General features: G+C 44.8%; 1 long non-coding RNA gene across 1 annotated transcript; it reads left to right on the plus strand.

The window, feature by feature from the left end:
- The first annotated feature begins 6 nt into the window (after positions 1 to 6).
- LOC108448080 lies at positions 7 to 2,348 on the plus strand. The gene is made up of 2 exons (XR_001863865.1): positions 7 to 264; positions 775 to 2,348. It is a non-coding gene; the product is annotated as an uncharacterized LOC108448080 (long non-coding RNA).
- The last annotated feature ends 11,920 nt before the right edge of the window (positions 2,349 to 14,268 follow it).

Here is a 14,268-nt window from a genome sequence, read left to right on the forward strand (position 1 = left end):
AGCTCCCCCGGGTTCGAGGGGCCGCGTGCTGTGGGCGGGTGCGCGGGACCGCCGCATTTGTGCGGCCTCTCGGACAGCTGCGAGCCGCTAACAGTGCACAGAGCGTCTGAAGGATAAATAATCTGTTCTTTCCCCTCAATATTACTTTCGTAGCAAAGACTGCACTTCCGCGGGCTCTTTTCAGCTCGTTTGCAGAGTAGTCGGAAGTCCCGCAGGAAAATCCACACTGTTTCTCTCAACATGCGAGGCCAGCCTTCCACAGAGGTGAGCAAAGCAAACCTCGGGTGACAGGCAGGCCGGGTGACAGTGGTGACAGGTGGGGATGGCCCCCGACACTGCCAAGATGAGAAACACGGCTGTTTTAAGTGTGCAGCATCACGGAGCAGGGGCAGGGCTTGGCTCAGAATTAAATCAAGCACTGAGCCAACAGTTAAGAGCTTCCTTTTTCATTCTCTCCGTTTTCATTTAGCAGCCTATCGTACAGCCGTATTGGAGAAAAAATAATTATCAGGAGTGGGTTGTGGTTTTTTCAGCTTCTTTACACCCTTGGGGTTTTTTCTACATTTTTCATACCCATTTGATTCTGACATCCCTTCTTTTCCTCTTAATCTGTGAGTATGAGCAATCTAAGACTCTGTAAGTAGGTTCAGAGCCTACTAAAGAAGAGGATGATCTTGGTGGCATTCAGGAGAGATTAAGTTCTTTTTTTTAAATGGTACACATTTCCTTCAGCATGGATGAAAGTAAAACCTCACATTCTCCCTTCTTTTTCAGCCACACAAAGGAGTAAGCAAATATATCAGGACCAGATGGGACTTCGCAAGCAAAATATTTCTGAGATAAATTTTAGAAGAATTTCTATATATAAATATATTGAGTATTCTTGATCAGTTTAACATTTGTTTCTATAGAGAAAGAAGTGCTTGATTTCTTTTTTTTAATAGTGTCTTCCATCCAACAATATTCTAAAACATCCCCGATTTTTGAATCTATTTTGCTTTTTTAGAGCATATATGTGGGAGATGTCAAGGGAATTGGGAGTCTCTTCTTGACAGCTTTCTAGACACAGAAAACTCAGCCGTTTTTCTGTCCTTAAAAGATCTAGAAAGTAATTTTTGAGGTAAAATTCTGAAATTACTTCTGGAGGATAAAATGATGTGTGTATCAGAGATCCAAACAGAGCAGCACGAGGCCCTCTCCTGTCTGTTTCCTACATATGGCATTAACCTCAGAATTTATGCCAATAAAATACCAGAACCACGCTGAAGGAGACTAGAACCCTAAAGCACAAGCCTTGAAACAATTCCCTCTTACCCACATGAGTGAAAGCAGGCTGAAATTTTGCCACTTAGAGGCACTGCCATAGAAGCTGTATTAGCAATTGTGCATGGAAGATTTGTAAAACCTCCTTTAAAAATGGAAATTCCTTTAAAAGTCTTCTTCCCAGGCATGGAAAGCTGCCCTCCAATCCACTGTGACATGCAGAAAAACATCCACAGACTCCCAAAATTATAGATATTAGCAGTTGAGACTCTTCCAGTTAAGTCTCTTCAAGCTGTTTTGCTACATGAGCTCACTAGAGCAGAAACAAAAAATGTTTCCTCTTTGTAAGAACTTTCTTGAATTCTGTCCTGAAAATTACATTTGAATTCAAACCCAGTAATAGGGGAAGGAAGGCTGAGCAAAGAGAACAGAAAATGGCTCACTGGCCTGAAACCCACTTGGATTGGCAGGGACTGAGAGCACTGGCAGGATGATTATCTGTATAATCATAATTCTGTACCATCATAACAAGTGAAATACCTTCATTTTCTCAAATCCTGCCTGGAAATAGTTGGTATCATTTCTGTCATTATTCTTATAAAACTGCCATGATATTTTCCATAGGTCTTGTCAGGGAAGTCAAAACCCCTTGAACACACAGTAACTATAAATCTCTCCTTCAACCTCCAGAGCTCTCAGCTTTTGGACACATTAACAAGCCCACACGGGAAAGGGCAGAAGAGAGAAAAGGAAAACAAATGAGGCTCCAGTGAGTGAACTCTTCTAAAAAGTGTGGGGGAGAACCACTGCTTGTGCTAATAAACTTCCGAGGTATCTTGTGTTGAACTTGAGGATTTTGAGCAGAAATGCAAGTGGCTGTATCTGTATCCAGAGGACCTGTCTGATATCTTCCCGTCTCAGTGATCGGTCCATGATTTTTATAAATATCCCTGAAAGCAAGCTTTTGCACACAGGCAGAATTATTTTCTGTGTCACAATAGATGGGAATGCTGAAACAGACTGGGATTTTTGCACTGGCTGTGCTTGAATTTATGTGCAGTTAATTAAATGCTGTGTGGAAGTCACAGAGGATTTTAGTTTTGGTTTTTCCTGAGACCGTGCCTTAGCATTTGAGCCTTAGCACAGCTTTATAAAGCCACTCACAGAAGCCAAAGACTCACTGTCCTTGAGCTGCCACTGGAAAAAAATGGATAGGAAAAGCACTGGGCATCTTAGAGAGCATTACCTTTTCTCATGATGTCTGTTTATCAAATCAGTGAAGGGAAGGTGGGTTTTCAGAAACTGTAAGCCATATTTCAACAATCCAACCCCATTTCATCTCTACTCCAAGACATCTGGAAGTAACTTTTCTTTTTAGAATAATAGAATTATTAAGGTTGGAAAAGACCTCTAAGATCATCAATCCAGCCTTTAATTTTTTTTTTCACTGAAGAATTTCTTAAAATGTACTACAATTTTCAAGAGACAATTAATATTTTGAGCCCTGTTTTTCTATGGTTCATCTCCCTGTCACAACCTTGAGGATTCTCCCTTGTTCCTCCTCCTAGGCCAGCAATCTGTGTATGAAGTGTATTATTGAATTTCAATTACAATGTTAATTACAGAAGACAAGTGGTTACTGAACCTTGCACCATAATTAATCAACCTGATATTTACTTACTCCGTTGTTCACACTGGATTAAGCTGGGTCTGGACAAGCAGGGCAAGGAAAGTGAGTGACAGGAGCATTATCATGGCGCACTGCCTCCCATTGGGAAAGTTCATCTTCCTCCTGAAAGAGACGCCTTCAGGGATCATGGAATTTGAATTCCCTGTGAATTTAGTGTCATCTTAGCTTGACCAGCTCTGGAAGAACATATTAACCTCCTCTTGTGATTTTCAGAAAACCATTCTAATTTAGCAAGTAATTAAGGGTCACATGTAGGATAAAGAGCTAGATAAGCTTGGATTACGCACAGGAAGCTTTGTTTCCAAGGCAACCCGAGCAGAGGGGGTGTTAATGCTGAGGTCAGGCACTTAATGAACTGGGAATGGTTACTGGCTGCAAAATGTATTCGAACTGGGCAAGGCAAACTAACAATTGCATTACCATTTAATGATTTGATGAGAGAAAACAAATGCCTACAGAGCTACTTACCACCGCAAATATTGCAGACAAAGCTTACAGGCGGTGGCACCGTTCTGCTAAGTGAGGTCAGGAGAAGTCCAAAACAATGACGCTTGACAAGCCCAAAGTACTTCAGTCAGTACTGATGGATTTCGTGGCTTCCCAGTGTGAAGGTGTCGCTGTTTGCGTCAGCTGTCGTTGCTGACACACTCACCCTGTGCTGGGTGCTCTTTTCCTCCCGAGGTTAGTCCTGCCCGGAGGTTGCTACCTGTAAGATCACCCTGGGGGATTTAGCACACTGAAAAGCAAGACAGCTCTTCCAAGAGCTCAGGCCGTAACCCACTCCTGGGGCTTTAGGCTCTGGGAATTAATCCCATGGGAGATTTGACAGGGCAAACACACAAATGCCATGGACATGGATAAAACAGCCAAGCAGCTCATCTGTAGCAAAATAGATGGATTTAGTAAAACACAGTAATATTTTCAAAATGGAATCTTGCATTGTTTTGTTCTGTATGACGTAAGGAACAGTTGGGAATGAGATTATTGTGCTTGAAGAATATTAGAAAGTACAGAAAGTGGGAATGACCCATTAAATATCTGCTGCTTTCTCAGTTCACTTGGACCATTGCTCTGTGAGAGAAAAAAATTGCACAGGCATTTTTCAAAGCTTTATTTGAAACAAACAGGCATTCTCTGCTTTTTGAGACAATTCACAGGATATTCTGTAACAGCTGGGGCATTCTTGTGGCAGGAACACAGGCACCTCTAACTTGGTGCCATGCTTTTTGGAAATATGTGGATGTATAAATCAGGGCAATTTTAGAGGCCAGCTAATCTCTGGGTTTTTTTCTGTGTAGCCTTGGCATAAAAGCAGGTGGTTTTACATTAGGCCAGCTGTCTGCCCAGGGGGAATTGAAATGCACAGTTCTCTCAAATATGAACTGTAGGACTTTCAGTAAAGGATAAGACTGTGCTGCAGGTGAGCTGGCAAAACCTGAGCCCCTCACAATATTCAAAAACAAACCAAGCACAAAAAAAGCCATCAACCAAATAAAAAAACCCCACAAACCAAGTTAACAAAAACCCACGAGGGAATTTCCCTTCTTCGCCCACAGGTAGCCAGAAGAAAAAAAAAAAGCAATGTCCTTAAATAAGTTACACGTTTGAACAGTGGGAAGGAGAATTTATGCAAAATACTAGGGGATATTTTGCTTTTCTTCCAACTACCAAATACCTGGAGAGAGGGCCAACAAGGCCATAGTCTCTCTACATAAGATTTTTGAGGATGCCATCACAGGTTTTTTGTTGGTTTTTTGTTTTTTTGTTTTTTTGTGGTTTTTTTGAGACACAATTTGATAATTATTATTCCTGGATCGAGGCTAAATCTTACAAATAATGAGTGGGCATCAATTAATAAGGGCCATCATGCCTTCCATAGCCACTTAATATAAGAGGCTAGATTTCAAAAGAATGCATCAATTGGGTGGCGAAATCCACTAAAGGAACTGCAAAGGGCTTAACATGCTTGGGAAAATCAAATGCCATAATCCAAATTTGGCCTGTAGAAGCCTCATGGTGGCAATTACTGCTTTGATAGTGACCAGAGTTGGGCCATCATGAGATGGAATGAAGCTGCACCATCCTCACTTTCCTCTTCAGGGAGAGACCCCCTCCTAACATGTCCTTCTGTGGTGCTGGATGGCTCTTTTTTAATTTGAATTTTATTAAAATAAACAATTGAGCCATTCATGTTTATCTCAAATAGGGATGAGCTGAACAGATTCAAAAGCATCTAAACCTCTTTGAACATTACGAGTTGTCAAATTTAGAATCTCTTCAATCGAATGACCTAGAAGTGAACCATAAAAACCATGGAAGCATCCCTGCCTTTGAACTTTGGCTTCTGGAGTGCAGGCTCTGGGTGAGCTGCTCATGTGATTCTCAGCACAGCTTGAACCACCCCAATTTCTCACTGCTGCCTCTCTTCCGGCTGTGTGACAAGTCCGTGTCACTTGTCAGATGTCTCCCCCAGACTCTGAGCCTCGCCTCTGCTACTCTTCTGTTCTCTCCCTTGTTTTATCTCCCCTCCCTTCCTTTGCTGTTGCTTTCTCCAGCACATTTCTCTCTCTACTAACCCTAGGCCTTCCCTCAGCTTTGCCCATGTTTCCATGATCTTATTGTTTCTCTAAAGCCGTACAAGTCCCAGCCTCCATGGGGAGGGCAATATAGGGCATGATTCCTAATGCATCTCTTGATGAACAGAGAACCATGCAGAGAATTTTCAGTGCAAGCACATAACTGCCACTTTCCTCTATTTCTGTATGTGAGTAGGAAGGAGTTCTCAGTGGGTTTGGTACCCAAAGGAATAACCAGTCAGAGAAAAGTCCCCTTCAACTGAGTTTTATTGAGAAGAGCTCTCAGAAATACCACGAGGAAACCTGTGGAACTCAGGGGAAAATAGACACACCCACAGACACACTCACACTAAGTCCTTTGCTGTCACCCCTCGTGCTTTTTGCCTTCAAATGAAGTTTGTAAACCTATTAAACATTACCCCAAGCGAATTCTTACTGAACTAACATTTCCAGAGTGACCAAAACTGAGGAAAAGCCAATTTCAGACTATGAGACAAAGCAGCAGGAAGGAAGACAGGGAAAAGCAGGGGAATTTCACTTCCCAGCCTCTCCTCTGCTGCTTGCAATTGATGGATATGCTGCCATCTGCCACCTCTCCTGCGGGGATAGCTGCCAAATTCCCTCTGAGGTAAAAAATGAGATTTATTGGCCCCTGATGGTAGGAGCCACGGATGAGATGGTCTGAAAATGCACTCAGGTCCCACCAGAAACAAACCAAAAGATGCTCTGCTCTAGTAAGTGCAATGCTGATTACAAAGGTGATTTGGCACGTGACACTCCAGGAGCTTTGCAGCCACTGAGCTACTCTCTGCCTCTGCAGGAAAAAGCAGGATATTTCCAGTTTTGCATCTTTCTTGGCTTCTTTATAGCTGGATGGCTCTGGGAACACGTTTGGAGGAACTGGTTTTAACTTTGTTCTCTAGGAAATTTCTTTCTAGCAGCCAGCAAGAAATCCCTCGTTTTCATGACAACCAAAGGAAAAGCAAGTGACCATGCGTTAAAGTGAAAAGAATCCATTTGGAATGTGAATAGAGCTACAAATTACCAAGCATAAACACAAACCCAAGAAACTGGCTGTTTGTAAACTGATTGGGTTTTCTATACACAGGCAAAAAAAAAAAAAAAAAAAAAAAAAAAAAAAAAAAAAAAAAGAAGTGAGGAAAGGAGGAGCCCTGACACTTTATTGCTCGCTTACATAAATAGACAATCAAAATTGTCTTACTGAAAAGTTCATTGACTTCTTGAGCTGACTGGAGAGGTTTCATCTCCACTTTCCTCTTTTAGTCCAATAAAAAAACTACTTAGCCGCTGGATTTTGAAGAATTTTGAGAGTTGACTGTTAGTCCTTATCCTGTGCCGGAGACTCTGAACCCTTCATCATTGGGCAGCCTCTTCCTGGAGCCCTAAAAGTATTGCTTACTTGGACAAACAGCCTGAAAAAGCATCCTGTGCCCACATGTGTGCCTAGATTGGATATAAACAAATTCCGAAACAGCAGAGGATTGTGTTTAACACAGGGATTTGCAGTGCCACCTTCAAAAAGCTCACAGAATTATTTCTGTGTCTTGCTAGGCAACATCAGCAATACAGCAAGGCCTTTCTGTACTCTCCTTTAGCACTCAGAATACTCCCAGTAGCTGGGAACTTCATAATTGGTCTTGAAAACGAGGAGCCAGTCTCAATGCACCTACAGAATACATTGGAAAATGTAGAGTATTTAATGTTATGCAAACACTTTTTAAAGAAATACATTTGGGTATGGCAAAGCCAGGACCTCTGGCTCCAGCTGTAGTGACAACAGGTTTAATATTCTGATGGCAGCACTTTAAATAAAGAGAAGAGAATACCAGGGATGCTGGCCAAAGTGTGGGGGCATTCATTTAGTGCTGGAATTGCCCCTTTCTCTCTCATAACTCAAACCCTCACAGTCATTTCCCTCGTACAGTCATTTCCCTTCTAGGTTTAGTTTCGAACAACAGGAGTTGGTTTAGGTTTTGAGGTTGGTTGGTTTCGGTGGCGCTTGCTTTTTTTTTTTTTTTTTTTTTTTTTTTTTTTTTTTTTTTTTTTTTGCTAAGCCCTCATTAACTCCACTCACGCTGTCTTACTCTGTTTGCCAGTGCTTAAGTAGTGCTTTTTTAAAAAAGCAACCAATTAGCACCTCATCAGCTTCAATTAGAGGAGACAAAAGCAGTGTAAAGATAACTCAATGAGAGGGGGGTGGCACAACATCATGTAATCACTTAAGACAGCGGTGAGCATTCACTGTGCTGGCTCTGCTGGGCCTATTCACCTTTTTTTGCTTCTTTCTGGGTGCATTTAAGACTTTTTTTTTTTTTTTTTTTTTTTTCTTTTTCTGGGAAGCCGGGCCTCCCAGGAGTCTCAGAGTCTCTCATTCAGGACTACCTGTTTACAGCTCAGCGACCAGAAGGACCTAAACAATCCTATATTGTACGCCCAGTGCTTCCTTAAACTTAGGCCTCCACAAAGGCATGTTTTCAGAAGCTGGGCAGAATAAGTTAAAGGCTGGCTTTATACTCATTAAGTGTTCTGCTTGTACTGTCTTCTAATTACACGGCAGGGCAACAATGTCTTTTTTTTGTCAATGGAGTTCTTTGGAGCAGTTAATTTGGTGCCTGTACTAAATGCCCCCAAACATTAATTAGTGTGGAAGGAACCCTAATTTCCTCGGCGGCTTTCCTCTCCATTTACTTCCCTTGTTTTCACATAGGCTTGGATGAGCCTCTATAATGAAATTACCTCATTAATGCTTTTATTCTTTCAGAGTAACTCATTCAAGATCTACCATTTAGTTTTAATTTAATGCTGTCAAAAGCAAAAGGTGCATTCATGTCTTTGATTAGTGCATTTTTTTTCCTCTCTAAAGAGTGGACAGATTTAAATTATTAAGATGGCAAGTAGTGAGTTATAATTGGATACAAGCAGCACTTCAGTGAATATTAAATGCTTTCAAAGCCTGGCCTATCTGCTCTGCTGACTATTAACTGTGTCCAGTGAGTTCTTCTGTGGGGTTTGAATTAACGGCACATTAGCTACTGTGAAGCAAATGAAGTTTAATTTTGTTTATTAAAAATGTTGCAGTTGCATTTATGAACATGACATTTCCCTGTAGCAGAACACAGTTTGCCCCATTATCCTACCTTGACCTCATTGCTTGGTAAGTCCAGCCCATGCAGGGGCTCATCGTGGATTCGGCCTTACAAAGTCTGTCTGGAGACATACCTGGGTATGGCCGGGAGGATAAGACCTGGGAAATTCTAAATATTGTCACCTCAGCTGCATTTAACCACTCTGATAATTTGCTTACAGAGTAGAGGGGCACGAATTTGTATTTATGATTAATGGGGAATGCACAGGCATGGAATAAGCAGGGCGGATTTAACACCAGATCCTCGATCTTTATTTGTCTCCATCCTCCCTCCTTTTGTTCACAACTCATGTCACAAACTACCTGAGATGCATCAGAGAGACACGGATGGCAGAAGACTTCTGCAACCTGCTTGGCACATGCAGTTTAGGACTAATTAGAGTTTAATGGGTGGTTGCAGTACTCCCAGTGGTCAAAGATCAGTCACATACTTGGGCCAGGACCTCTGCAGGACCCTGTGCTCCCAGGGTCTTTCAGTTTGGAATATATCCAAGGATGGAGATCCCTCAACCTCTCTGGGTCCCTGTTGCAGTGGTTACTCAACTCCAGAGTGATGTTTTCCTTCAGTAATTAGCAGGGAATTATTATACATGCAATATTATTGTATGTTAAATGCAAGCATCAGCTGTGGTAGGATAACTTGAATTGATAATCTTTTATAAATAACATCTATTATAACTTTATTATGTATTATATTTATTATAAATATGTGATATATTTAATGCATATTACATAGGCTACATGTGCACTATATTATGTATCTATTATGACTGCAATCACAAGGCACACACAGAGCAGTGCTGTTTATCTTTAGAATCTTTCCCACCTGTGCTGTAAAAGCATCTTGGGTCTGGATTAATTTCTCCTCCCAGCATGAGCAGTAGCAAACCTTTGTATTTATTTGTTCCACGGTGGAGCAAGGTCAGGGGAATTTTGAAGTCATTTCTGAATGCATGGCTTTCACCATGAGCTGTGTCTCACTGCCCTCTCATGGCTGGATTATCCATGGACATCCCACTTCCATCTTCCTTAGGTTCTTGCATGAATGTTCTGGCCAGCCGCATCTCTCTAAATTTCCGCCCCTCTGGGCACAGCCAGACACCACAACCCCATCATCCCCAAGGAACTCTGGCAGTCGCCTCTTTACCTCTGCCCTTTTCCAGCAGCCATGGCTAGGACCGGGCTGTCAGAAACGGCATTCCCTAGGCAGTTCATCCCAGCAGAGAGGGAAAGGGTTCCTGGGAACATGAGCACGACCCACATCTTCCACCCTGCTCAGCCCAGAGTCCATCCAGCACTCACCGAGAGCTGCTGGGAGCTGAAATTCTCCCTGCTCCCCCTGCCTAGGAAACCCTGCCTCCAGCTCCGGCTCCCCCCAGCTCTCACCTCCTGGGAAAGAGCAGCTCCATCCTTGCTGCGTGCTCCTGCCTCCGGGCAGATCCCATCCTTCAGGCAGGGAGATGGCAAAGGCATCTCCGCTGACTGTGCCAAGGGTAGGTGACAATGCCAGTGGGTCACACCAATGCCAAGGACCCTCAGAGTTCCTGTTTGCAGGGAACAGCCAGCCAAGCAAGGATGCTTTTCCACTGAAAGGGAACAAACAGGGACAAGAACTAAAGAGGCTGGCGCAGCACAGCCCCGAAACCTGCCCAGTCTCCAGCTGCCACACGCTTCTGTGGCCAGATAGAACCCAAATCCACACCCAGAATAGCCTGGGGCGAGGTCCAGCTGCTCACTTCCAGCCGTGTCCGAACATCCAGTGCCAGTGTCCGTCAGTCCCTGCTCCCCTCTGCCCTGAACCACTGGCATCTGAGATATGTTGGCACCACTGCATTGACTAAATACCCACAAACACATACTGGCAATATCAGATTTCTCTGCCCACCCAGGACACACCAGCCAGGTGTGTCCCTTTCTCCCACTCTCCCAACAGAGACCTCCTCATTCCACATCCCATTCAGGCAACACCAACTTAGCCCTGGGCTGGGAAATGAAAGACAAAAACCATTCAAAAAATCATCCCTGCCTTGAGGGTGTCCAGGCCTGGGAGAAAGCCCTTCCCACCACCCTCTTGGCCTTTTTCTAGTCCAAGTAACTGAGGAAATACACATCCAACCCCAGCAGACAGGCTGGAATGTTGTCTGCACGCTGAACAGCACGGCCCCGAGCACCAGCAGCATGGTGATGCTCTGGATTGCACTTCACAGCCTCAGTCAATGCCACATGGGAAAGCCAAGTGATTTTTCCTTCACTGAGAGAGGAAAAAACAACAGCAAGGGCTGTCGCAGCTGACCTGGCCCTCGTGGGCAGCTGCATCACTGAACAGGATCATCCATCATGTCTCACTCTGCTACAGGAAAATACTGCAAGCCTTGGGTCTGGGGTTTAAAAGCTACTTTTAGATCAGCAAAAAAGTCTCTGGCTGGGACAATTCACTGAATTCACTGGTACATACCTGCCCAGAACAGTCTCGAGGGGTGGTATTAAGTGCATTATTCTCAAGGTTTCAATGATTCTGGCATTATCCCCTCATGTTCCTGAGTGTGCCAGAAACCCCAGAGGTCCAGAAGCTGCAGCCCGCTGCAGGCAGGTGTTTTTCCTTCCCAGCTTTTTGGGAGTGTGGGTGAAGGTCCCCTTCCCTGCTCAGCTTTCGGAGTTGTCCCTACCACAGAGCCCACACTGATCTTTGGCCTTGCTGGAGCCAATTCCCTTGTCATGGCCCACTTCCTGCAGAAAAATGGGAAAGATTGGGTATTAGGCAGGACTTCTTCCATGCAACTGGCTGAGGCCCTGGCACAGGTTGCCCAGAGAAGCTGTGGCTGCCCCATCCTCGGAAATATTCCAGGAAAGGTTGCATGGGGCTTGGAGCAACCTGGGACAGTGGACGGTGTCCCTGCCCATGGCAGGGAGTGGGACTGGATGACCCATAAGGTCCGTTCCCATCCAAACCCTTCCGCGATTCCAGGATAATTCTATGATCTCTTCTTGAGTTTATTTTGCATCATTTCATCTCAAATTCAAATCCCCAAATTTAGATGATTTGTTAAAGGAGTAATTTTAAAAATTATTCCAGGAATAAAATGGGGTGGGTCAAACATACAAGAATCATTCCTACAGCCATCAAATCATTATTCATTGGAAGCCTATTCCCTCATCTCTGTTCTTTTTTGTCTTTCCTGGAAAACCTTATGATCTGTGAGCTCCTCCGAGAGATCTACTGGGATTACTGGAAGGTTTGCTCTGTCAGAGAGCCAGGGGGGTCTACAACACTTGTTCCTCAGCATCTTTATCCTTTAACCAGCTTTCCCACAGAACAGTGTTGCAGGAGAAGTTCAGAATTACTAGAAATGGATCAGGTTCACCTTTTTTCCTCACTGTTTTCCTACTACTTCCAAATTCTTGGAATTACCCTCAAATGAGGCCTAAAAAACTACTGTGAAAACATCAATCAGAGGAACATCTTGAAAAGAGAAAACCACATCCAGCAGCAGCCAAAACAATCCCATTGCTATTCTTACCTGGTCTCCAGGTGTTCCTGCCAGAGCTCCCAACAGCTATTGCCATTCCATGAGGGTGAGGAGGCAGTTTTGAACGTGTTTTTTGCCGTGGGATGGGACGACAGAGTCCAGAGGGTCTTCGTGTCCCTTCCAAGCCACCCCATGATTCCATGGTATGATCAGCACCTATCCCAATTCCATTCCGGAAAGCCCAGTTCCATTCCTCCCATTAACGCAGAATTTCTCCCCTCCTCTCTTTGCTCCACATCAGGGGTGTGTTGCCACGTGCCACAGGCATGGGATGCCTCAGCATTGCCTGGGAATGCCACTCAAGGCTGCCCTGGTGGCCTCAGCGCTCCAAAATGCCCAGCTGGCCCCGTTCCAAGTTGGGAATGTCTCAAACAGCAGCGTGGAGTGTGCCCTCTGCCATCCCACCATTAGGGCAGCTCCCATAGAATGCGACTGACTTACTGGATTTGGAATTCCTGGCTTAAAAAGCAAGTGGTGGAATACCCTCTCCTGGGAATATCCAGAAGATCAGAAGGCTCCCTGGAAGCCACAGGTCAGGGACAGAGTCAGATGAACGATCCTGAACTGGTTTTCAGGGGATGCATCCACAGCCTGTGGCTGCAAAAACTCCAGAGCTGTTCCTTCCTCTTGAGACAGCCAGGGAAAACATCCCCATCATGGATTTTTAAAAGGAAAAACCTCACAGCTCCAGGCTACTTGTCTCCTCCCAAATCCAGGCCAGCACTCCAATAGGCTTGAAGGACAAAACAGCAGGAAAGACCGTCTCAGGGCACACACCACGAGCTGGGCATCACATTCCTTACTGGAACTGGGCTGTTCCCACATCTCTGTGACAGCCGGGAGCATCCCCTTTTCCTTGCTCTTCCATTCAGGAGAAAGAGACAACAGAGCCGTTCAACACCCAGTGTGTAACCCCAACAATCCAGGGAAACCCACCTCACTCTGGGGAGAAGCATAATGCCCAGTTCTGGAAGAAACTAAAGAGCAGTACTGGAAACACTGCCAGGCGTGGAGCCTCCCAGCTCCGGAACTGCAGCTCTTCCAATGGAAACCCCAATCTTGCCCGGGACTGGGCTCAGGGAGAAAATCCCGCCCGTTCCACCAGCCTGGCACGGAGCATATTCCATGGACACCCCTGGAAGGTGTGGCAGGGATTGAACAGGATGATCTGTAAGGTCCTTTCCAACAGGGATCATTCCAGGAGTTTAAGGCGGATTTGAGCTAATTCTCATCTCACAATTCCTTCCCAAGCCTCATCCTCTGGGCTGCCTGTCCCACACCTCGCTGGGAAGGGAAGCGGTGTCTCCTCCCCCTAAACACACCCACTGCCAGTTGCTGTGCCCTGCCCAAAACCCCCCGGATGACACAAGGGGTTGATCCACTGTCTCGTCTGTTTTCCGTAGCCCAGCACTTCAGTGACTCCAGAGTCAGACAATCAGGATCAATCCTAGGTTACAGGTACTGGCACAAAGCAGCTGCTGTGCTGTAAGGGGCAATTTCAGTGGCTCCTCTCCCCTTAGCTGGGAATTCAGTGCTGCCAAGAGCCCAGCAATGATCATGGATTTAAGCCTTCCTGTGCATTGATCCCCAACACTCACCACCAAGTGCTGCTGGAGCATCTCTCCGGGGAAAAAAGCTGTGCCTAGTGCAGAGGAGTCCCTGCCCATTTCCCCAGGCTGGATGGGGAGCTGCTACTGACAGGCTGGATCTCAGGAGAACTTCAGGAATTTGCTGAAAACTTCTAAACAGGGACTTGTTTCCAAGTCTAAGGCAGCTCAAATCCTATCGCTCTCCAGGCTTCCTAACAAAGTGCTGCAAAAATGTGTCTCTGTGAGGGAATCTGCCTTTAACCCAATTTTAGGGAAAAGTTGCCTGAGATTTCCGTTCAAATTTAAACCAGCCTGAGACATATGAGACAGAAAAACCTATTGAATAGCTCCTTAATAGCACGTGCAGTTCAAAACTGGGAATATATGTCTGGGACTGAACGTGCAGTCCAGATTTGGGAAAATGCATCTGGGACAATATGCGCTACCCGGTATGAGG

This window comes from Corvus brachyrhynchos, unplaced genomic scaffold (genome assembly GCF_000691975.1).
Source record: "Corvus brachyrhynchos isolate BGI_N302 unplaced genomic scaffold, ASM69197v1 scaffold297, whole genome shotgun sequence".
Taxonomy (NCBI): Eukaryota; Metazoa; Chordata; class Aves; order Passeriformes; family Corvidae; genus Corvus; species Corvus brachyrhynchos.